The sequence below is a fragment of the Callithrix jacchus genome, chromosome 15, assembly GCF_049354715.1.
Source record: "Callithrix jacchus isolate 240 chromosome 15, calJac240_pri, whole genome shotgun sequence".
Classification (NCBI taxonomy): domain Eukaryota; kingdom Metazoa; phylum Chordata; class Mammalia; order Primates; family Cebidae; genus Callithrix; species Callithrix jacchus.
In genome coordinates, this window is record NC_133516.1 from 95,475,715 (window position 1) to 95,502,414 (window position 26,700).

Genomic DNA, 26,700 nt, shown 5'->3' on the forward strand with positions numbered 1-26,700 from the left:
CATATAATATGGCAACTTTTTAATCATATACTTTAAGTTCTGGGATACATGTGCAGAACATGCAGGTTTGTTACATAGGTATACACGTGTCATGGTTGCTGCATCCATCAACCTGTCATCTACATTAGGTATTTCTCCTAATACTATCCCTCCCCTAGACCCCATCCCCTGCCAGGCTCTAGTGTGTGATTTTCCCCTCCCTGTGTCCATGTATTCTTGTTGTTCAACTACTACTTATTAGTGAGAGCATGCAGTGTTTGGTTGTCTGTTCCTGTGTTACTTTGCTGAGAATTATGGTTTCCAGTTTCATCCATGTCTCTGCAAAGAACATGAACTCATTCCATTTTTATCGCTGCATAGTATTTTATAATGTATATATGCCACATTTTTTTAATCCACTATATCACTGAAGGGCATTTGGGTTGGTTCCAAGTCTTTGCTATTGTGAGCAGTGCTGTAATAAATATATCTGTGGATGTGTCATTATAGTATAATGATTTATAATCCTTCAGGTATATACCCAGTAATGAGATTACTGGGTCAAATGGTATTTTTGTTCTAGATCCTTGAGGAATTGCCACAGTGTCTTCAACAATGGTCGAACTAATTTACACTTCCACCAACAGAGTAAAAGCATTCCTATTTCTCCACATCCTCTCCAGCAGCTGTTGTTTCCTGACTTTTTAATGATTGCCATTGTAACTGGCATGAGACAGTATCTTATTGTGGTTTTGTCTTGCATTTCTCTACAAGTGATGATGACCTTTTTTTCATGTGTTCGTGGGTCTCATAAATATCTTCTTTTGAATGCTGTCTGTTCATATCCTTTGCCTACTTTTTGATGGGGTTGTTTGTTGTTTTTCTTGTAAATTTATTTAAGTTCCTTGTAGATTCTGAATATTAGCCCTTTGTCAGATGGATAGATTGCAAAACTTTTCTCGCATTGTGTAGGTTGCCTGTTCACTCTGGTGATAGTTTCTTTTGCTGTGCAGAAGCTCTTTAGTTAGATTCCATCTGTCCATTTTGGCTTTTGTTGCAGTTGCTTTTGGTGTTTTAGTCATGAAGTCTTTGCCTATTTCTATGTCCTGAATGGTATTGCCTAGGTTTTCTTCTAGGGTTTTTATGGTTTAGGTATTATCTTATGTTAAGTCTTTAATCCATCTTGAGTTAATTTTGTGTAAGGTGTAAGGGAGGGATCCAGTTTCAGCTTTCTGCATATAGCTAGCCAGTTTTCCCAATAACATTTATTAAATAGGAAATCCTTTCCCTATTGCTCATTTTTGTCAGGTTTGTGAAAGATCAGATGGTTATAGATGTGTGTTATTATTTCTGAGGCCATATTATCTTCTGTTGGTCTATATATCTGTTTTGGTATCAATACCATGCTCTTTTGGTTACTGTAGCCTTGTAGTATAGTTTGAAGTCAGGTAGCATAATGCCTCCAGCTTTGTTCTTTTTGCTTAGGATTGCCTTGGCTATGAGGGATCTTTTTGGTTCCATATGAAATTAAAAATACTTGTTTCATTTTCTGTGAAAAAACTCAATGGTAGCTTGATGGGTATAGCATGGTACCAGAATCTCTGGGACACATTTAAAGCAGTGTGTAGAGGAAATTTTATAGCACTAAATGCCCACAAGAGAAAGCAGGAAAGATCTGATATTGACCTCTAACATCACAATTAAAAGAACTAGAGAAACAAGAGCAAATAAATTCAAAAGCTAGCAGAAGACAAGAAATAACTAAGATCAGAACAGAACTGAAGGAGATAGAGACACGAAAAACTCTAGAAAAAAAATCAGTGAATCCAGGAGCTGGTTTTTTGAAATGATCAACAAAATAGATAGACTGCTAGCCAGACTATTAAAAAAGAAAAGAGAGAAGAATCAAATAGATACAATAAAAAATAATAAAGGGGATACCACCACTGATACCACAGAAATACAAACTACCATAGGAGAATATTATAAACACCTCTGTGCCAATAAACTACAAAATCTAGAAAAAAATGGATAAATTTCTAAACACATACACCTTCCCAAGACTAAACCAGGAAGAAGTAAAATCATTTGATAGACCAATAACAAGTTCTGAAATTGAGCTAGTAATTAATAGCCTACCAACCAAAAAACATCCAGGACCAGATGGATTCACAGCTGAATTCTACCAGAGTTACAAAAGAGGAGTTGGTACCATTCCTTTTGAAACTATTCCAAGCAATAGAAACACAGGGAATCTCCCCTGACTCCTTTTATGAGGCCAGTACTATCGCGATACCAAAACCTAGCAGAGACACAACCAGAAAGAAAAGTGCAGACCAATATCCCTGATGAACATTGATGTAGTAATCCTCAATAAAATACTGGCAAATGGAATCCAGCAGCACATCAAAAACCTTATCTGCCACAATTAAGTCAGCTTCATCCCTGGGATGCAAGGGTGGTTTGACATACACAAATCAATAAATGTATTCCATCACATAAACAGAACCAATGCCATTTTATGACTTTTATCATTGTGGAGAACAACTCTGATTTCAGAGTTGTTCATCACAAGAAAAAAAAAAGCAAATATAAAACCAGCCTGCTTTTGTTTTGTTTTGTTTTGTTTGTTTTGTTTTGTTTTTGTTTTTGTTTGTTTTTTGAGATGGAGTTCCACTCTTGTTACCCAGGCTGGAGTGCAATGGCGAGATCTCGGCTCACTGCAACCTCCGCCTCCTGGGTTCAGGCAATTCTCCTGCCTCAGCCTCCTGAGTAGCTGGGATTACAGGCACACACCACCATGCCCAGCTAATTTTTTGTATTTGTAGTAGAGACTGGGTTTCACCATGTTGACCAGGATGGTCTTGATCTCTTGACCTCGTGATCCACCCGCCTTGGCCTCCCAAAGTGTTGGGATTACAGGCGTGAGCCACCGTGCCCAGCTTGTTTTGTTTTAATTGGTTACTTGGTTTCTTTCTATTTCATTTTATTGGATGTAATAAAATATGTCATAGCATACATTCCTATAATACATAGTACAGGTACTTGTTAATTCCTTTTGTTTTGAAGAATAAATCTTTTATTGTATTTTAAATGAAACTTTATAGAGATGTTATTGTAGAGTTCACTGCGCTTATAAGAAATTATTAAAAAAAGATCTCATATAGCCTTTATCTAATTTCCCTGAAAAGTAATACGCAAAGCTATAGTACAGTATCGGAACCAGAATATCAACATTGATGTAATCTGCCAATCCTATATAGATTTTTCAGTTTTGTTTCTAATCATTTGTGTGTTTGTATGTGCATGTGCCTAGTTCTGTACAATTTTGTTACATGTGCAGGCTTATGTCTCCATCATTAGCCAAGAAACAAAACAGATTCATAACCAAAGAGAGCCCTCATATTGCCCTTTTAAAATCATGTGCATCTCCCTCCCAGCCCCATGGATATTCTGAACTTCTGATTGTCACTAACTGTTCTCCAGTTCTAAAATTGTGTCCTTTAAAAAATACAATGTAAATAGGACCATATAGTAGGTAAATTTTTGGAACTGGCTTCTTTTTTCACTCACCACAATTTTCTGGACATTATATCTCACTTTGTTATTACTCCCACTCCATCTTTTCTGTTTCTCATTCCAATGTTTTCTTGTACCTGTGTGTGAGGTACTTTATATCTCTTCTCTTTTCTTTTCTGGAACCAGAGTCATCAGATCTTTTTGAGTTTTGAGATTCTCAAATTTAAATGCATATTAAATAATTTGGATCTTTGTCAAATTTGTTCCGTTGTTATTACTTCCAACTAATCTTAAAATTCTATAAACAATGTTCTCTTATTCAAAAAATGTCTCCTGTTCACACATTTTTAGCTAGTTCCTCCTTCATAGAAGAAATATTTTCTTGTGAATCAATGAGCATACCACTTTATGCATATTTCAGAAATTCACCTCTACAAAAACTGTTTTCTCTAATTATTTGCATTGGTCTCATTATTCTAAAATATTATTTTTAAACCTTTTCATTGTTTTTTATTAATTTGTAAGGAGAGATTATAATATCATTAATGCTGTTTATTGACAGTGCTATCACACAAATGTCTGAAATTCTTTTGGGTCCATATCAAAATTAGAAAGAAAGTTACAAAGTTTTATCTGCTTTGTGGTTTAGGGTACTGGAAGAATTTGGAGGTAGTCTTATATAGGAAATTTTTTCCTTATTTATTTTTGTTTTGTTCTGTTTTCTTTTTTCTATTTGCTATTAACTGAATCATCCTCTCACCCCCTAGTCATATGTTGAAGCCTTAACTACAATGTAAAGGCATTTGGAGATTATTAGACTTAGATTAAGTGTTGAGATCTGGAGGTCATCCTCATGATGAAATTAGTGTCCTTGAAAGTGATCTTATAGAGGAAGAGACATCAGTGCATTATCCCTGCTATATAAAAACATAGTAAGAAGGCAGCCACTTATAATTCAAAGATAAAGCTCTCACCACACACCAATGCTGCTAGCATCATAATCTTAGCCTGTAAAAATGGACAAAATAAATTTATGTTTAAGTCATCTAATCTTTAGTATTGTGTTATAGGAGCTTGAGCACACTGCCTAAAATATCAAAGTGTTAATTTTTTTTCTTGTTTTTGAAATCTAGGAGTTTTGTGGAAAGGTAGCAAACTTTTAATACTGGGGAACTGCTTTTAAAGTAACCAATCATAGAAGTGATTGTCACTTATGACTCTTTCCCAAGTAATACCTCAAAAGATAAGAGTCAATCATGGGCATATGCTATACTGTAACTTATGAGGAGTTTTGATGTTATCCATTGTGAACTTCAAATTATTAATACATTTCCTCAATCTAGTTCTGCAGCTACTGTAAGTTGTGTTATTTCTTCCAACTTATGAAACTTTACAGAAAAATAACTTTAGTCTCTAGAACTTTGGTAGTGAATAATGGACCCCAAAGATACCCATATCTTATTTCTAGAACCTTTGAATATACTACCTTACATGGAAAAAAGACTTTACAAACAGAATTAAGTACAAATCTTGAAGTGGGAAGATTATCTTTAGTTACTAAACAGTCTCAATGAAAAAGCAATAATTCTTATAAAAGGAAGGCAGAAGGCCCACACAGACAGACAGACAGACAGTGACAGAAGCAAAGCATAGACAAAGAGGTTGGAAGATGCTATCTTGCTGGCTTTGAAGATGGAAGATTGAGTAAATGGCTAAGGAATGCACTAAGCTTTCAGAAACTAGAAAAGACAAGGAAACAAATTCTCTTCTAGGTTCCCCAAAATGACAGTGGTCCTATCATTGTATTTTAGAATTTCTGGCTTCCAAAATTATAAGAAAACAAATTTGTTTTCAGGAGCAAACTTTTTGATAATTTGTTACTACAGTAATAGAAAACTATTGCAAATACTAATATAAATATTTCGAGTTCTAAATGAGTTCCATAAAAAGTATGTTTCATTGGCTAAATTGTTGGTGATGAGTTTGGTTGGGTGTATATGTGATTTGGTTTAAAGGGTAAGCTGAAATACATAATGATAGGATTATAATAATAACTAGATTAATATATGATCTTGTGGTTTATAAAGAAGTATACACATCTTTAACTATTTTCAGAACAAAGCAGATTCATGTTATATTTTAATCTACTTACAGAGTACTTTAAAAATGATTCAGGGGAGGGACTCAAGATGGCGCTGTGAGAACAACTCAGGATTGAAGCTCTCGCTGGATGCGTGGAGAGGGTGAGTCGGGGAAGCATTTCCAGATGGATCTTAGTTGCCCACAGAATGGGGAAATTCCCAGGTATAAAAGAGATGCGGGATGCCAGGCAGAGGTCTCGGTAGGTGCAGCCAGCAGCCGGTGTGGATCCGGCCTGTGCCGGAGCGCAGAGGTGCACCACAGCACTCCATACAAAAGCGCACTGTTACGGGTGCCCTGTTGAACCAGCAAACTGAGACCCGAGAGGGCTGAACTTGAGACTGAATGGGTCTTGAACTGTGACCCAGCCCAGGAAATCCCAGGGACTCAGCGTTTGGGGGAGCGCAGTGCAACAAACAAAATGGCGATTCCAAACGCTCCCGGTGAAAAGGTTTTTTTAAAGTGCAGCTCCGCGGGGGAGGGGTGTCAGCCATTACCGAGGCAATCAGCCCCTACTGAGGTACACGCCCATAGCTGACGCAGCCTGCCGTTGCCGAGGCAACCCGGTACAACAGAGAGACTCTGCTGCAGGGCGTAGCCCATGGCAACAGGGCGGAGACCACAGCAAAAGGGCAGAGCCTGCAGCAAAAGAGCGAACCTCACACCAGCAGGGCGGAGCCTCCCCAGGCAAAAAGTGACTAGACTGCCTCCTAGCTGGGCAGGACAGCGAGGCGGACACTCACAAGGAAGGCCCAAACCCGCCCCCAGACAGAGCATCTGAGGAAAAAAAACGGGTTTTCTTACGAGTTAGGTTGCAGCAGAACTAAACATAGCAGCCTAGCAGCCCTGAATGAACAACAGAGCTCACAGCTCAGCACTTGAGCTCCTACAAAGTATAGACTGTCTCCTCAAGCAACTCCCTGATCCCTCTATATCCATAAGACTGACATTTGGCAGACATCATCCTGGGACAAAGATAGCAGAAAAAGAAACGGGTACCATCCCTCACTGTTCTGCAGCCGCTACAGCTGCACCCCAGACAAGCAGGGCCTGCAGTGGACCTCAGCAGTCATACAGCGAAGGGGCTAAACTGGTAGAAGGAAAACCAAGTAACAGAAATACTCCACCATCAACAATCTGGGTGTCCACTCAGAGATCCAATCGAAAAGTCAGCAACTACACAGACGACAGGTGGATAAATCCACAAAGATGGGAAGAAACCAGCGCAAAAAGGAGGAAAACACCTGAAACCAGAACACTGCGCCACCTAGAAAGGACCAAAACTCCTCACCAGCAAGGGAACAAAGCGGACGGAGAATGACTGTGACGAAATGATGGAATTAGACTTCAGAAGGTGGATAATGAGAGACTTTCGTGAGCTAAAAGAACATGTTTTAAATCAACGCAAAGAAACTAAGAACCTTGAAAAAGATTTGAGAAAATGATAACAAGAATGGATACCTTTGAGAGGAATATGAATGAATTAAAGGAGCTGAAAAACACAATACGAGAACTTCGCGAAACATGCACAAGTTTCAATAGCCGAATTGACCAAGCAGAAGAAAGAATATCAGAAGTTGAGGATCAACTCAATGAAATAAAACGAGAAACCAAGATCAGAGAAAAAAGCACAAAAAGGAATGAACAAAGTCTCCAAGAAATGTGGGACTATGTGAAGAGACCTAACCTACGTTTGATAGGTGTAACAGAATGTGATGAAGAGAATGAATCCAAGCTAGAAAATACTCTTCAGGACATTATCCAGGAAAATTTCCCCCACCTAGCAAGACAGGCCAACACTCTATTGCAGGAAATACAGAGAACACCACAGAGATATTCCGCAAGAAGAGCAACCCCAAGGCAAATAATCATCAGATTCAACAAGGTTGAAATAAAGGAGAAAATACTAAGGGCAGCCAGAGAGAAAGGTCGGGTCACCCACAAAGGGAAGCCCATCATACTCACAGCAGATCTCTCGGCAGAAACTCTACAAGCCAGAAGAGAGTGGGGGCCAATATTCAACATCCTTAAAGAAAAGAACTTTCAACCCAGAAATTCATATCCAGCCAAACTGAGCTTCAGAAGTGAAGGAAAAATAAAATCCTTTATGAACAAGCAAGTACTCAGAGATTTTTTCACCACCAGCCCTGCTTTACAAGAGCTCCTGAAAGAGGCACTACACATAGAAAGAAACAACCAGTACCAGCCTTTCCAAACTCACACTAAATGCTAAAGAGCATCAACATAATGAAGAATCTACAACAACTAACGGGCAAAACAGTCAGCTAGCATCATAATGGCAGTATCAAATTCACACATAACAATATTAACCCTAAATGTAAATGGACTAAATGCACCAATCAAAAGACACAGACTGGTAAATTGGATAAAAAGCCAAAACCCAGCAGTGTGCTTTATCCAGGAAACCCATCTCACATGCAAGGATACACAAAGGCTCAAAATAAAGGGATGGAGGAAGATTTACCAAGCAAATGGAGAGCAAAAGAAAGCAGGAGTTGCAATCCTCATCTCTGATAAAATAGACTTTAAAGCAACAAAGATCAAAAGAGATAAAGAAGGCCATTATATAATGGTAAAAGGATCGATACAACAAGAAGAGCTACCGATCCTAAACATATATGGACCCAATACAGGAGCACCCAGATACATAAGGCAAGTTCTTAATGACTTACAAAGAGACTTAGACTCCCACACAATAATAGTGGGAGACTTTAACACTCCACTGTCAATATTAGACAGATCAACCAGACAGAAAATCAATAAGGATATCCAGGGCTTGAACTCAGACCTGGAGCAAGCAAACCTGATAGACATTTACAGAACTCTTCACCCCAAATCCACAGAATATACATTCTTCTCAGCACCACATCACACCTACTCTAAAATTGACCACATAATTGGAAGTAAAGCACTGCTCAGCAAATGCAAAACAACTGAAATCATAACAAACAGCCTCTCAGACCATAGTGCAATCAAGTTAGAACTCAGAATTCAGAAACCGACCCAGAACCGCACAGCTTCATGGAAACTGAACAACTGGCTCTTGAATGTTGACTGGGTAAACAACGAAATGAAGGCAGAAATAAAGAAGTTCTTTGAAACCAATGAGAACGAAGACACAACATGCCAGAATCTCTGGGACACATTTAAAGCAGTCTCTAGAGGAAAGTATATAGCAATAAGTGCCCATATGAGAAGAATGGAGAGATCCAAAATTGACACCCTATCGTCAAAATTGAAAGAGCTAGAGGAGCAAGATCAAAAAAACTCAAAACCCAGCAGAAGACAAGAAATAACTAAGATCAGAGCTGAACTGAAGGAGATTGAGACATGAAAAACCCTCCAAAATATCAATAAATCCAAGAGCTGGTTTTTTGAAAAGATCAACAAAATAGACCACTAGCCAGATTGATTAAAAAGAAAAGAGAGAACAACCAAATAGATGCAATAAAAAATGATAAAGGGGAAATCACCACAGATTCCACAGAAATTCAAACCATCATCAGAGAATATTACAAACAACTCTATGCACATAAACTAGTAAACCTGGAAGAAATGGATAAATTCCTGGACTCCTGTGTCCTCCCAAGCCTCAACCAGGAGGAAGCTGAAACTATGAATAGACCAATAACAAGGTCAGAAGTCGAGGCAGCAATTAAGAGCCTACCACACAAAAAAAGCCCAGGTCCAGACGGGTTCACAGCCAAATTCCACCAGACACACATAGAGGAGCTGGTACCATTTCTTCTGAAACTATTCCAAATAATCCAAAAAAAAGGATTCCTACCCAAATCATTCTACAAGACCAATATTATCCTGATACCAAAACCCGGCAGAGACCCAACAAGAAAAGAAAACTTCAGGCCAATATCCATGATGAACATAGATGCAAAAATCTTCAATAGAATATTGGCAAGCCGATTGCAACAGCAAATCAAAAAACTTATCCCTCATGATCAAGTAGGATTCATCCCGGCGATGCAAGACTGGTTCAACATATGCAAGTCTATAAACGTAATTCACCACATAAACAGAACCAAAAACATAAACCACATGATTATCTCAATTGACGCAGAGAAGGCATTTGACAAAATTCAACAGCCCTCTATGCTAAAAACCCTCAATAAACTCGGTATCGATGGAACGTATCTCAAAGTAATAAAAGCTATTTATGACAAACCAACAGCCAATATCATACTGAATGGGCAAAAACTGGAAGCATTCCCTTTGAAATCCGGCACTAGACAAGGATGCCCTCTGTCACCACTCCTATTCAATATAGTACTGGAAATTATAGCCAGAGCAATCAGGCAAGAAAAAGAAATAAAGGGTATTCAAATAGGAAAGGTGGAAAACAAATTGTCTCTATTTGCAGACGACATGATAGTATACCTAGAAGACCCCATCGCCTCAGCCCAAAAACTCCTGAAACTGATAAACAACTTCAGCAAAGTCTCAGGATATAAAATCAATGTGCAAAAATCACAAGCCTTCCTATACACCAATAACAGACTGAAAGACAGCCAAATCAAGAATAAACTGCCATTCACAATTGCTACAAAAAGAATAAAATACCTTGGAATACAACTCACAAGGAACGTAAGGGACCTCTTCAGGGAAAACTACAAACCACTGCTCAACGAAATCAGAGAGGACACAAACAGATGGAGAAACATTCCATGTTCATGGTTAGGAAGAATTAATATTGTAAAAATGGCTATACTGCCCAAAGTAATTTACAGAATCAATGCTGTACCCATCAAGCTACCATTGACTTTCTTCACAGAACTGGAAAAAACCACCATGAACTTCATATGGAACCAAAAGAGAGCCCGCATAGCCAAGTCAATTCTAAGCAAAAAGAACACAGCGGGGGGCATCACACTACTGGATTTCAAACTATACTATAAGGCTACAGTAATCAAAACAGCATGGTACTGGTACCAAAACAGAGATATAGATCAATGGACCAGAACAGAGGCATCAGAGGCAACACAACATATCTACAACTATACAATCTTTGATAAACCTGACAAAAACAAGCAATGGGGAAAGGATTCCCTGTTCAACAAATGGTGCTGGGAAAACTGGCTAGCCATGTGCAGAAAGCAGAAACTGGACCCCTTCCTGACACCTTACACCAAAATTAACTCCAGATGGATTAAAGACTTAAACTAAGACCCGGCACCATAAAAACCATAGAAGGAAATCTAGGCAAAACCATCCAGGACATAGGAGTAGGCAAGGACTTCATGAACAAAACACCAAAAGCATTGGCAACAAAAGCCAAAATGGACAAATGGGACCTAATGAAACTCCACAGCTTCTGCAGAGCAAAAGAAACAGTCTCTAGTGTGAATCGGCAACCAACAGAATGGGAAAAAATTTTTGCAGTTTACCCATCTGACAAAGGGCTGATATCCAGATTTTACAAAGAACTCAAACAGATTTACAGGAAAAAAACGAACAAGCCCATTCAAAAGTGGGCAAAGGATATGAACAGACACTTTGCGAAAGAAGACATATATGAGGCCAACAATCATATGAAAAAAAGCTCATCGTCACTTGTCATCAGAGAGATGCAAATCAAAACCACATTGAGATACCATCTCACGCCAGTTAGAATGGCGATCATTAAAAAATCTGGAGACAACAGATGCTGGAGAGGATGTGGAGAAAAAGGAACACTTTTACACTGTTGGTGGGAGTGTAAATTAGTCCAACCATTGTGGAAGACGGTGTGGCGATTCCTCAAGGCCTTAGAAATAGAAATTCCATTTGACCCAGCAATTCCATTACTGGGTATATATCCAAAGGACTATAAATCGTTCTACTACAAGGATACATGCACATGAATGTTCATTGCAGCACTGTTTACAATAGCAAAGACCTGGAATCAACCCAAATGCCCATTGATGATAGACTAGATTGGGAAAATGTGGCACATGTACACCATGGAATATTATGCAGCAATCAGAAATGATGAGTTCGTGTCATTTGTAGGGACATGGATGAATCTGGAGAACATCATTCTCAGCAAACTGACACAAGAACAGAAAATGAAACACCGCATATTCTCGCTCATAGGCGGGTGATGAAAAATGAGAACACATGGACACAGAGAGGGGAGTACTAAACACTGGTGTCTATAGGGGGGAAAGGGGAGGGTCAGTGGGAGGGGGAGGTGGGGAGGGATTGCCTGGGGAGAGATGCCAAATGTGGGTGAAGGGGAGAAAGCAAACAAAACACACTGCCATGTGTGTACCTATGCAACTGTATTGCATGCTCTGCACATGTACCCCAAAACCTAAAATGCAATAAAAAATAAAAAATAATAATAATTCAGAAGTAAATATTTATATCTAATGATACACTTTGAATATCTGTCCTTTCCAAATCTGATGTTGAAATTTAATCCCCACTGTCAAAGCTGGGGCTTGTTGGGAAGTGTTTCGGTCATTTGGGGCAGATCCCTAATGAATGATTTGGAGTTTTCTTTGTGACAGTGAGGAATTCTCATGTTTTAAAGTGTGTGTGCAACCTCTTCACTCTAACTTGTTCCCTCTCTTGCTATGGGACATGCTTGCTCCCCTTTTGTTTTCTGCCATGAATGTAAGCTTCCTGAGGTGCTAATCAGATGCAGATTCCAGCACCATGTTTCCTGTATAGTCTAAAGAACTGTGAGCTAAAACAAACCTGTTTTCTTTATAAATTATCTAGTCTTAGGTATTTATAACAACTCATAAACAGCATGATACAGAAAATTGGTACCAAGGAGGAAAGCACTGCTATAACATTGTGTAAAAATGTAGAAGCAGCTTTGGAACTGGGTAATAGAGAGAGGCTGGAAAAGTATGAAGGGCTCAGGAAAAGGAGAATGAAGGAAAGTTTGGAAATTCTTAGAGACTAGTTAAATGGTTGTGGCCAAAATGTTGGTACTGATACAGTGAAGTCAGGGCTGAAGAAGTCTCAGATGGAAATGAGAATCTTATTGGTAACAAGAGCAATAGGCCAGAAGAGCCTTATACAGGAAATTGGTGCCAAGGAGTGAGGCATTGCTATAAAGATACCTGAAAATTTGGTAGCAACTTTGGAACTGTAAATGGAAAGAGGTTGGAAGAGTCAGAAGAGTTCAAAAAAAGGCAGAAAGATAAAGGAAAATTTGTAACTTCTTAGAGACTGGTTAAATGATTGTGACTAAAATGCTGTTAGTAATATGAACAGTGAGGTAGTCCAGGCTGAAGAATTCTCAGCTGGAAATGAGGAACTTATTGGGAATAGGAGCAAAAGTCACCCTTGTTATGCCATAACAAACAATTTGACTCCATTGTGTTCATGCTCTAGTGATTTGTGGAAGTTTGGACTTAAGAGTGATGTCTTAGGGTATCTGGCATCGGCAAAGCATTCAAGATGTGGTCTGACTGCTTCTAACAGTCAACTGTCAGATGTGATAGCAAATAAATAAAGTTGAAACTTATATTTTAAAGCAAATCAGAGAGTAAATGTGGAAAATTTGCAGCCTTGCCATATGGTACAAAAGAAAATCTATTTTTCAGGGGGAGCGTCCAAGCAGGCTTCAAAGGAATCACTTGCTAGAGTGATTAGCTACCTAAAAGAAAGCCAGAAGTGAATAGCCAAGACAATGGGAAGAAGTCCTCAATGATACTTTAGGGATTGCTAAGGCAGCTCAGGAGGAAAGGATGGCTTCAGGGGCCAGGCTCAGACCACTGCTCAGCCTCAGGAAACTGTTCTCTGCGTCCTGGCCACTCCATCTCCAGCTTTGTCTCAAAGGAACCAGGTACAGCTTGGTCGCAGCTCCACTGGTTGCAAGACATAAATCTTGGTGGTTTCCACAAGGTGCTAAATATGCAGATGCTCAGAATGCAGTAATGAAGTGGATTTGGGCTTCCACCTAGGTTTCACAGGATGTGTGGGAAAGGCTGGGTGTCCAAACAGAAGCTGCCACAAGATCAGAACCCCCACAGAGAAAATCTACTGGGGCAATGATAAGGGAAAATGTGGGGTTAGAGCCCTTACACAAAGTTTCCACCAGGGAATTGCCTAGTGGAGCTGTAGGAAGTGGGTTACCACCCTCCACACCTCAGAATGGTAGCTTAACCACAGCTTGCATCCTCTGACTGGAAAAGCCGTAAGTACTCAGTTTAATCCTGTGAGAGCAGTCATATAGGCTGCACCCTTCAAAGCCAAATGAGTGGGGCTACCCAAGGCCTGGAATACCACCCCTTGAACAAGGATGTGGGACATGAAGCCATGGATTATGTTAAAGCTTATGATTTAATACCTGGGTTTCAGACTTGTGTGGTAACTAATACTTCTTTTGGTCAGTTTCTCACTTTGGCAACTGAAATGTTTACCCAATGCCTATATTGCCATTGTGTTTTGGAAGTAAATAACTTATTTTGATTTTACAGACACATAGGTGGAAGGAAATAAAACTCAGATGAGACTTAGGACTTTGAACATTATGCTAAATCAAGTTAAGATTTTAGGGGACTACCATAAAGAGATTATTATATTTTACAATGTGAAAAGAACATAATATTTGAGGAGCCAGAGGCTGGATGATATAGTTTGCATGTTTGTCTTCTCCAAATCTCATGTTAGAATGTAATCCTCAGTGTCGAAGTTGGGGCCTGGTGGGAGGTGTTTGGGTAATGGGGATGGATCCCTTATGAATGGCTTAGTGCTGTCCTCATGATAGAGTTAGTTCTTATGATATCTGATTGTGTAAAAGTATGTGGCACTTCACCACTTTCTCTTGTTCCTTTTTTTACCCATGACATGCCTGCTCCCCATTCACCTTCTGCCATGATTGTAAACTTCCTGAGGCCCTCAAAGAAGCAGATCTCGGCACCATGATTCCTGCATAGCTTGCAGAACAATGAGCCAAAATAGACCTATTTTCCTTATAAATTACCCAGCCTCAAATATTTCTTTATGGCAGTGCAAAAATTATCTAATACAGCTAGCTAGTCATCAATAAGTGCATCTGTAATATAAATATGTGAAATGCAAGGCAATTGGATACATCCAAGAAAGTTACCTAATAAGATCCTTTGAATTTAGGGTAGGGCAAGAACCATTTTGAGAAGAAAGTTAGAGAATCACAAATCTGATCTCATGATCTCACCTATAGAATAATCTAGGAAGGGAAATAATAGTGACTCTTTTGGAAGTATGCAATCAATAAAAATAACATAAATTGGGCTACCTATAGAGATAATGTTAAAAAAATAACTGAAGGATTTTTCTGGAGAAGTAGTAGGTTTTGTTTGTTTGTAGTTCTGAAAATCGTGACTAGGACTTACACATTTGGAAGATGAGGTAGACTACTTTTTCCCCACTAATTATGAGCAAAACCTATCAACATTATCTGTAAGACAAACATAAGAAGACTCCAAAAGAAGGAGAGAGAAAAGGAGAGTTGCTAGAGACCCAAGAAACAGATCTGAATTTTCTTTTTGCCTCATGTACTCCAGTTTGAATACTAAAAGCTGACAAACTGAAAATGCCAGTAGGAACAATAAGTCCAAGGAAAGCTGTTTCTCCTTTACCGAAGGAATAGAAAAGTGGCATCCTAGAGAGGCAAAAGCATTCAGACAATAACTATTCTGCTCTAGCCACACTACCCAAAAAATAATTATAGTACCTCTCCCCAAAACACACACATGGCCAGCAATGTTGAGTGAGGAATTTAGGATTACATTATTTCCAGACTATAATGAAGCACTCCAGGCACCAGCTTGATATTAGAGAAGGCTGAGTAGGAATTTGCAACTTCTATCACCACTGGACTCTAACAAGGCCTCCTTGTGTCAGTGGAGACCAATTGGGAAGCCTGGTACTTTATGCCCGCCTGGTAGTGATGAGGCATCCCTCTCCCACTTTGCTGGACTGATTTCCAAGAAGACCAATGGAAAGTTAGAACTGTCACAATCACTAGGTTTATAAAAAGTCACCCTCTCCATTGATGTTAGATAAGGACAACTCTAGGTAATAGTAATAAGGTGATCCTCACAGCCAGGGCAGTGTTTTGGGAGGCCCAACATGGGAATCTGAACTTCTACTCCATTGTAGTAGTAAAAGGAGCTTCTCATCCACAGCGAGTATCAGTAATGTCCAGGTGGAGGAACCAGATTTCTACCTCAGATAACAACAACCAGAACTTTATTTCCCCTTCACCAATCAGAATAGGGTTGGAAGAGGCCTGGAAAAACATAAACCTTTAAATAAGAACCAGAGTCTTGTAACACAATACCACAAATGTGCAGGTTTTGATCAAACATCACGCTTTATTTCTTTATACCAAGAATGATATTTTAAATTGAACGAGAAAATACAATCAACAGATGCCATGATGAAGATAACACAGATGGTAAAATTGTCTGATAAGATTTACAAAGCATCTATCATCAAGATGCTTTTGCACAATGAGCAATTAACGAATATGTTTGAAACAAATTTAAAAAGAAACTCTCAGCAAAGAAATAGAAGACCTAAAAAAGAAATAAAGGGAAATTTTAGAACTTAAACATATAAAAACCAAATTAAAAGAAAAAACTAAACTGAATATGTGGATTCCACGACATTCTAGAAAAGAGAGAAGAATAAATCAAATGAGCTTAAAAATAGAACAATACTGATTACCAAAGCAATTTTCACTTATTTTCAGAGAAAATAATCTGAAAAGTCAAAACCTAAAGATAAGTATAATAAAAGATCTAATACTGATACTTCAGCCCCAAAAGAAGATGAAAAAGGGGTTGAGAATAAAATAATATTCCAATAAATTATGACTTAAAATTCTCTAAATTTAGCAGGAAAAAAAACAACATAGATTCAAGAAACTGATAAAACTAAAAAGGTAAGCCAAAAAGAATCCAAACCAAGCCCCATCATAGTCAAAATTTTGATAATTAAAGACAATGAAAAAATTATGAAAGTCACTAGAGAGAAAAATGCATCGTGCATATTAGAAAAGTGATTTGAATGAGAGCTGATTTTTCAAGCATTGAAAGAACTGTCAACACAGAATTCTACATCCAGTGAAACTATCTTTAGTAATGAAGGGGAAATTAAGACAGTCTTGAATGAAAGGAAACTAAATTATCAGCTTATTTAAATAAAAAAAATAAAATTATAAAAGAAGGAAGCTTGGAACATTATGAAAAATAATGTAATCAGCAAAAATATAAGTCTATTAAATAAATTTACTTTTTTAAAAATTATATTTGATGTTTGAAGCAAAAATTATATCACTGCCTAATCTGGTTTGCAATGTGTGAAAAACATTCAAGAAAGAAATAAAATATCTAAGTTAGTGGAGAGATATGTAATATTCCTGGGTTGGAAGACTCATCTTAGTAAAGATATGAATTTCTTCTAACTTGATATGCAGATTTTACACAATTATCAAAATCACACCAATAAGTTTGGTATATATAAACAAAAGTATTCTAAAATATATTTGGAAGATAAATATAGAATAGTTAAAAAAATTTTTACAAGTATAATTAAATGAAAACTAAATCTCTACCTGCTTTCCAGAATTACCATATAGCTACAGTACTATATCATATGAGTTAAAGGATAAACACATAGAATAGAGAACCCAGAAATAGACCTACACCAATTTAGCCAACTGATTTTTAACAAAGGTGGAAGACAATTTAATTGGAAAATGGCAAAATCAACAAATGGTACTGTAGCAATGGGATATAGCCAGGGAGTGGTGGGGAATAAACTTGACTAAAATCTCTCATACTTAACAATATTTAACAGAAAATAGATCACAGATTTAAGTACAAAATATAATAGTGTAAAACTTCTAATGCATGGCATAGGAGAAAATCTTAAGGATTTAGGACTTACTGAAGAATTCTTAAAATGGGATTTAAAGCATGATCTATATAATAAATATCAATACATCAAAATTTACAATAAAATTCTAGCAGAATTATGAGATATTGAATAAACTTTAGCACTTCTTGCTCTCTTTGCCTTATTTCAGTCTCAGGTCCACCGTTTTAGCTACAACCACAAGAGAGTTCTGACTAGCTTATTGTTGTTACTGTTTTTTCTTTTCACTTCATTTATTCTTTACTAAACCTGATCTGGATCTCCAATTTCTAGAGTATATTTTAATCTTTTTATTTTCAAACTGCACATTCTTCTAATAAAAAATCTAGCCTCTTTTTTCTCTTTTGCTAATTTTTTGTCCAATCTCATTTTCTTGTGAACTAATACCTGCCCACCTAACAGGCCAAAGTTTCGATTTCCTTATTGACATCACTGCTGCTGCTATGTTAAGGGATCCTCTCATGACTCACAAACAAGATTAATAGGCGAAAAAGGTCTCATTTACCTTTTTTTCCTAAATAATTACAGTCATTCTCCCAAAACTATAATTCTTCTAATAATTGTGTTGATCATTGCCAATGTGGACACAACAGGTCCATCATGTAGATAAAAATAATTTTAATATAATTAGTTTATTAAACAAAAAACCTTACATTTTATTTATTGAAAGTATATAATAAGAAATTTGAGAATTAGATTATTCTTTATAGTTAAATAGACAACATATATCAATATTATTTGGTGTTATACCCTGAGACTAGTTGAACTATTCTTTATCGCCCATTTTCCAAATAATATTCAAATGGCCAAAACACAGAACTTCTCTTTCTGTGGGCATAGGAAGAGTCAAGATTTTCTTCCATATTTAAAATTCAGGAGGGACACTCTCAGAACCTTCCACACAGTTTAAGACTAGCCATTAGGACATTTATGCAGATAGTATACTCATATACCAGTACTGAAAATTCATACATTTTTTTGTTGATATTTAATTACCTTTGTTCATAACAAATCTTTGATGTCCATCGCTGATAGTTCATATTACTGATACACCATTATTTTTACACATACTGAGGCAATTACTTGTGTCCACAGACTTCTTAGGCCTATTCTTATTTAATGAGTAATGAGCAGCAGAAGAAACAATATTTTTGAAATTTGCAGATATTGAGCATAAAATGTCAATCTGCTTTAGCCCTTAGGGCCTTCAAACTTTCTGTTCCATAGGAGGGTAGAAAGTTACAATGGGAGAAAAGACAAAGAGCAAGACGGATAGCTGAGTTATGGCAACCTGCTAAATAGTTACAATAAACATGCGATATTTGCTGCGTAGCAAGGAAAACAGCACTCGGAACTGTGTAGACGTAATTAGGGACAGGTTCCCTCGGCTACTTTAGTCAACACTATTTGAGGAGGCAAAATAATATATGAGACCACACTCATTAAAGGCACCTCAAATCTAATGGGATGTATTACTCATATTGTAAATGTGGTGTTTATTTAAAAAAAGTTACTCAAAAGGAAGAAAGAAATTTTATTCCCTTTCTTACATGAAATAACCAGAAAAAAATGTTATTCAGCGACCTGAAATAGTATACAAACAAGGGAAATAAACAGATCAAATATTTAATTAATACTCGAACTTACTCAGAGAAAGCTCAATTTTGGTATTGTATGCAAATTTCAACCAGTAATATTTTTTCAGGTAACATAAATTATGAAAACTAATGTTGATATTAGGTTATTATTCACTGTATTAATACTATCCATTTTGTTATTTGCTTTACAAATTTTTAATTGACCAAAATTATTTACATAATACAAATGATATAGTTGGATTTCCTATATATTTGTTTATTTTATTCAACCATGAAATGGAATCTTGTTATGGGAAAACAGTTAATCAAAATTTGTAAACGACACATAGCTAAGCACAGCAAACACAAAGAGTAACATAATGAGGTAGTTTCTGGTGCATGGAAATTAACATCACCTTAGGGAGATTAAATAACTGAAAGAAAGAAAGAAAAAACTGGAGAATGGTGTATTTAAACTTTATGGTCGCATTAAGTGTGTAAATATTGTAAAATTTTAGCAAAGGAAGGGTCTGTTATAGCTTGAATTGTAGAATGAAATCTCCTAATGGAGGAATGGTTAGCTTTCATGCAGAAATCTTAGTATAATTAGAAAAAGACAGTGAGAATGGCATCATTGTTATTTGTCTGAAAAGAGAAAGAGCAAAAACACAAAGATAGAGTACATATGGGAAGTGAACCAAAGGAGGAAAGCAAACAGAAATGGAATATATCTATCATAGCAAAATAATGTTCCTTTAAGATGCCCATGTCCTAATCCCCAGAATTTGTGTATATGTTAGGTTATATGGAAAAGGGAATTAAGGTTGCTGATAGAATTAAGGATGCTAATTAGCTACCTAAAACTAAAGAAATATTTTTGCCTTATCCAGGTTTGCCCAGTGTAATTAAAAGATACCTAAAAGTCAACAAGAGAAACAGAAGAGTCAGAATCAAAGAGGCAGATGTAACTACAGAAGCAAAATTGGAGTGCTGAGGTATGGCAATTATTCAAGACTACTCTGCTGGCTTTGAAAATGAAAGAAGAGGGTAACTCACCAAGGAACACTGGAAGCCTTTACATACTGGAAAAGGTAAGGAAACAAACTATCCTCCACAGCCTCTAGAAAGGGAAGAACCCCAGTATTAGTCTGTTTTTTACACTGCTATAAAGATACTACCAGAGACAGGGTAATTTGTAAAAAATCAAAATAAAAACAGTTGGCTCACAGTTCAGCAAGGCGGGGGAGGCCTCAGCAAACATACAGTCGTGGTGGAAAGAGAAGCACGCACATCTTATATGGCAGCAGGAGAGAGCATGTGTGAAGGGGAACTGTCAAACATTTATAAAACCATTAGATCTCATAAGAAATCATTCATAATCATGATAATAGCACAGCAGAAACTTCTATCATGATCCGTCACCTCCCACCAAGTCTCTTTGTTGCCATGTGGAGATTACAGAGATTACAATTTGAGATGAGATTTGAATGGGGACACTGAGCCATTCTTTCTTTTTTGAGATAAAACCCAAGGACATTTTACTGATTTGAGCATATTTTATATCAACTGTTTTGAGACTATTTTGTTTGCATTAACAAATGAATATTTCAGACCAGCAGTCCTCAAGGTCTTTCAATAACTTGAAAATTCCTGTCAATGTACTCAGTTATGCCATTATATCTCTGTGAACAAAAATGAACTGTGAGAGTGAACATTGGCATGTAAACTACAATCTTTCATGCTTTCTCATTTTATAGATACCTATGTGTAATGCTGGTTTTATAATAACACTTCAGTGACCAAAGGATGCTTTCAAACGAGGAGGAGTAATCATTGATGAAGAAAACAGAATAAAGGCTATTTGTATAATAATCACATTCTGATAATGAATCACTTTATTCCTTATTTCCTATAATACCATATATATATAGGAATGAACAATAAGCATACAAAGGTATAAGAATGAGTTATTTAGCAATTATGTTATCTTTTATAAGTACTTTAAACTGCATAATTGTTTAATATCTCCTTTAGCTTTCAGGTTTCTTTGTTTTATTTATTCACTACTATTTTCTTCATACTTGAGAAATGTTAAAAATATTTATCAATAAAAAATTGAAGATACTAGAATCTAACTCTCAAATAATAAACATATGATTATATTTACCTTAAAAAAATTAATAGACTTTATAGGCCATCTTCTTCCCAGCTACAGAACATGAAAATAAACACTAATAAATGTGCATGCATGTGTGTGTGTGTGTATTTAATATGTTCCTTGTGGAATATATTAAAACATTAATAAAATGAACACTAATAAATGTGTGTATGTATGTGCACATATTTCTTAACCTTCATGTACTCATATACATATAAATTATATGTAAATGACATATATGATATATAAATCATTTGCATATAAATGATGTGTACATGAAAGCTAATATAGAGTTTCTCACTGCAGAATTATTATTTCTGGCTGCATGATGAAATGTTTCTCTGAGGGCTTTTTGAGATCACTGTCTTTATAAGAACAGGTGTCATTGTCTTTTTCACTTCTTTGACACTTTCATTGACGGTGCAAAAACAGATGAGAGCACTAGCATAAATTAGAGCAATGGCATCAAACTGTAACTGTAGTCTCTTGCAGAAATTAAAACATCAGTTTCAGTCAAGATTAGCCAATAAAATTTATTCATATGTTTAAATAAAATATACACTTTTTTAAAGGTACAGACTTTAAAAATATTTCTTGTAACAAAATAGGAAGCAAATTATAATTATTCAGCTTTCAGCATTTTGAAGACATTTTCCTAAAAATGAAAAAAGGAAGCCTTCCACTTCAAGGGAAAAAAATAACATAACACTATGTCTATCTAATGAGAAAAATTAAGCTATTGTGAGAAAATTAGAAATTTGGGAAACTTTTATCTGTTACCATAATTTGGGAGCTTTCCAGTGTTTAAAGACTTCTAATTCTATCAGTAGTGATATTAACACACATAATTTTCTTTTGATACTTTAAAATGAAAAGTGATAACATTTATGTAATTAGTTACATAATATAGTATAGCAGTATTTTTTAAATGACCTATATATGATGTCAAAAATCACTTATGGGTAAAATATTATTTTAAAGTGCAAGCTAAATCAATAGCATTTAACACTTGCGTAAAGTTTAGTCATAAGCTTTCAGCATCTACATTGCAACTTATTTTCTGAAATACACCATGTGGTGAGTTTGATATAGTAACAAAAAATCCACTATTATGTTAAACTATTATTATAATACTTTCCCTTTTCTAACTACATATATGTGAAATGGCTTTTCTTTATATGTTTCAATCAAAAGAACATATTAAGATCCTTGTCTTTTACAGTAAGCAATTAATGAGATTTATATATATGTAAATCTCTACCTGTATAACTAATTTTTATTATTCTGGGATATATAATACTTCTTTATTTTTATAGGAGATATACACCATTTTTTATCAAAATAGAATTAGTTTTGTACTGTTGTTATATGAATTAATAATTGAATACTCAATTTTTTATTATTTGTATTTCTTTTTTTGATTAAAATTATTTGCTTTATTACATCAAGGTTAGAAATTAAACTGTTGTGTGCTAGGCTGTCTAATCTTTATAAACTCAAAAGAATGTCACTGAGATATATATACATATATATTCCAGATATCAAGAGTTACTGTTTACAATAGCAAAGACCTGGAACCAACTCAAATGCCCATCAATGAATGATAGACTGGACAGGAAAATGTGGCACATATACACCATGGAATACTATGCAACCAAAAAAAAAGATGAGTTTGTGTCTTTTTTAGGGACATGGATGAATTTTATATTTTCATATGGAAAAACCAGAGATATCCACATTAAAAAAGCTCTTTAAGAATCTTAAAACTTTGGAAGAAAAGAGACAAATATTGATTGAGAGAAACAAAATATTTTTTCTAAATTATTCACTTTTTATATTGACAAAATTTCATGTCTTTACCATGTACAACATGATCTCTAAAATATGTACAGTGTGAAATGGCTAAATGAAGCTAAGTAACATATGCATTGCTTCACATGCTTTTTTGTTGTTGTGAGAGCACTTACAATCTGCTCTCAGCAATTTTCAAGAATGCAATCATTACCATTAACTATAGTGACCATATTGTACTATAGATTTATTTAACCTAGTGCTTCATCTAGCTAAAATTTTTTATTATTGAACCAAAATCTCTTCAACCCCCACCCCAGCCTCTAGTAACCACTATTTTATTCTTTACTTTTATTAGTTCAGTTTTTTAAAATTCCATATATAAGGGAGATGATGTGTTTTTTTTTAATTATTTCTGTACCTCCCATATTCACTTAATTAATGTTCTCCAGGTTCATTTATGTTTTCATAAGTGACAGGATTTATTTCTTTTTTAAGGATGAATAATACTATTTGTGTATATATGCTACAATTTATTTATTCATTCACCCATTGGTGGACATTTGGGTTGATTTTATATCTCGGCTATTGTGAATAATGCTGGAATGAACGTGTAAGTGCAGAGATCTCTTTGATACACTGATCTCATTTGCTTTGGATATGTATGCAGAAGTGGGATTGCTGGATCATATGGTAGTTTCATTTTTACTTTCTTTAGGTGCATCTTTACTGTATTTTACAATATCTATACTTATTTACATTTCCACCAACACTGTGCAAGTATGCCCTTTTCTTCACATTCTGACCAACACTTCTCTTTTGACTTTTTGAAATATAGCCATACTAACAGTGCGAAGTGATATCTCCTTTTTTCACTTTGCATTTCTCCGATCACTAGTTACGGTGAGCATTTTTCCATATCTGTTAACTGTTTGCATGTCTTTGAGAAATGTCTGTTCAGGTCTTGCCTATCTTTTAATTGAATTATTTGTTTTCTTGCTATTGAGTCGAATTCCTAATATGCTTTAGATATTAACTTCCTCAGATGTATGGCTTGCAAATATTTTCTACTATTCTGTAAATTGTCTCTTCACTATATTGATTGCTTTCTTGGCTGTGCAGAAGCTATTTAGTTTGACGTAATCTTGTTTGCCTATTTTTGCTTTTGTTGCCTGTGTTTTGGGGGTCATATCCAAATAATCATTGCCTAGATTGGTATCATGGCGCTTGACCCCTGTGTTTTCTTCTAGTAGTTTATAGTTTCAGGTGTTCTGCTTAAGTCTGTAATTCATTTTGAGTTGATTTTGTGAGCAACGCAAGATGAGAATGTAATTTTATTATTCTACATGTGGGTATCTAGTCTTCCCAACACCATTTATTGAAGATAACATCTTTTATTCATTATGTATTCTTGGTAACTTTGTCAAAAATCAGTTGATGCTAAATATATGAAATTATTTCCGGGCTTTCTATTCTGTTCCATTGGTCTCAAAACAACTTGAAGTGTTTATCAGTTCAGAGAAATTGTACCCAAGATGTAAAGTGCAAATGTGTCTTTCATTCTAGATAACATAGATGCAGTTAGTTTTGTAAAAGGCAGCTATAACAAAAATCTTTAATAAATCATATTCTGACATATGCTACTTTTCCTTCAGAATATTTTTTTTTTACTTTTTAGTTTTATTGCCTAAAACTTGAGTAGAATGTAAATGTAATAAGAAAAAATATATAGTACCAAGGTGTATCTGGGTGTTTTCTGAAGTAAATTCATTTCTTTAACCTCACCAGCTGCAGAACAGTCATTCACAAGTGACAGCAGTAAAAATAACATTCAATATACTTTATTACTGTATCTGAATATGGTAATGGCTTATTTTATTTGTTTTATTTGCAAAGCCCTTTTTCATAACTAATAATATTTGATTTTCCACATAAATTAAAGATGAAACAAGATATATTATCTTTTAAGAGAAAAACAAATCAATTGATAAAATAGACATATTATGTATATTATATATATTGTATATATATATATATATATTAGTCCTTTGGAACAAACTAAATATATATTAGCCCTTTGGAACTAACAAAGGATTTAAATTTATGATATGCTAAAGCTGGCTCTCTCAACAGACCAAAGCTAATTGAGAAAATCTTTTCCTAAATCTGCAGTCAGTAAAGTCATGTTGATAGCTTGAAATCAACCAATGGGAGTATTAACACCATGAAAATTGACAAATGCTACATATCATGGTGTTTTGTTTTTGTTTCCTTTTTACATAAAAGGTCATTGCCAAATATTGACAATCACATCACTGTCAGGGATGTGTTTTATTATGCTGGGTACTATTCTTCCTGAAAGGACAGAATATAACTTTTGAGAAGCAGTTATGTAATGATTGAAAGCATGGGCCATGGAACCAAAGAAGATTTGTTGAACTAGCTAGCTCTATGATCTTAGGCAATATTTAATCACTTTGTGCGTTAGTTCTCTCTTATTGAAACCTCATAGGGTTGTTTAAGGGTCAAAGTAACAAAGGCATAGCTTTAAATAGTACCTGGCATTTAGTACTTACTACATACTTACCACATACTTTGTGGTATTTACCAAGTTAATATGTGATAACTCTCATTACATTTATTACGATGATTATTAACATGTTGATTTCATGACATCCTAAAATATTCCTATACTACTCAGTTTTAATAAATACTAATATTTTATTATTTATATTTTAAATTATTATAGATACTTAATAGTTTTACATATTTAAAGGGGTACATGTAATATTTTGTTAGAAGCATACAATGCATGATGATCAAATAAGGATAACTGGGCTATCTATTCAAGCATATATCACTTATTTGCTTTAGGAACATTGAACTCCATGCTCCTGGTGATTTTGAAACACACAATAAATTATTGTTAACTATAGTCAATCTTTACATTAGGCTTTTATTATAGAATTGAAGAAATTTCTCATAGATTTGGAAAATAATTTTCTGTGATTGTATTCAAACTAAAATGGGATTATAATACAACCTTAAAATTCAATTTAAATTCATAAGTGATGGCATTCAGATAAAAATCTCAGTAATGTTAAAACATTAAAAATTTTATTGTATTCTAATTCTGTCAAAGGAAGATGCTGTGTCAGCCTTTCTGTGACTATGAGGGGAATCAATTCTGAAATACTGAAGCAGACAGTAACATTGACAGAGGGAAAGAGATGAAGGCAACTAAGAAGCCTGTGACTGCCCTGCCTTCCGACTACTAAACATGTGAGAAAGTATATTTGTTGATTTCAGTCATTTTTAATTGACTACTTTATTACTTGCAGTGATAAACATACCAACTGATGTGAATTATTTCCACAATTTTTAAAAATATATTAAGCACTAAGGTTCAGTGTTGAATCCAGTGGTGGAAATGTTTCTTATTCACATGGAGTTTACTTGTTTAATATGGAAGAAAAATTTATTTATAGCTGCAGAATGAGACTCTACCTCAAAAAATATGTATTTATAAATAAATAAATGCATGCATATGCCATCAAACAAGTAAATAGTAGATATCTTTGAATATCTTTTAGTTAAGTCCTTTGCTTCACTCTATTATGTAGTACTCTTTGTTCT

The 26,700-nt window shown here is 35.4% G+C and overlaps 1 protein-coding gene across 15 annotated transcripts in view; it reads left to right on the top strand.

Moving 5' to 3' along the window:
* Positions 1-26,700, top strand: part of LOC108588543 (serine/threonine-protein kinase Nek4-like) — a 272,894-nt gene that overhangs the window by 165,686 nt on the left and 80,508 nt on the right. For 13 of the 15 annotated variants that reach the window (XM_078350157.1, XM_078350159.1, XM_078350160.1 and 10 more), the window contains 3 exons: positions 5,653-5,741; positions 20,006-20,206; positions 26,207-26,346. The gene's annotated coding sequence lies outside the window, so the exon portion shown is untranslated. Of the gene's footprint in view, positions 1-5,652; positions 5,742-13,214; positions 13,457-20,005; positions 20,207-20,872; positions 21,032-26,206; positions 26,347-26,700 lie in introns of those variants that run through there. The other 2 variants (XM_078350158.1, XM_078350168.1) reach the window with 2 other exon arrangements.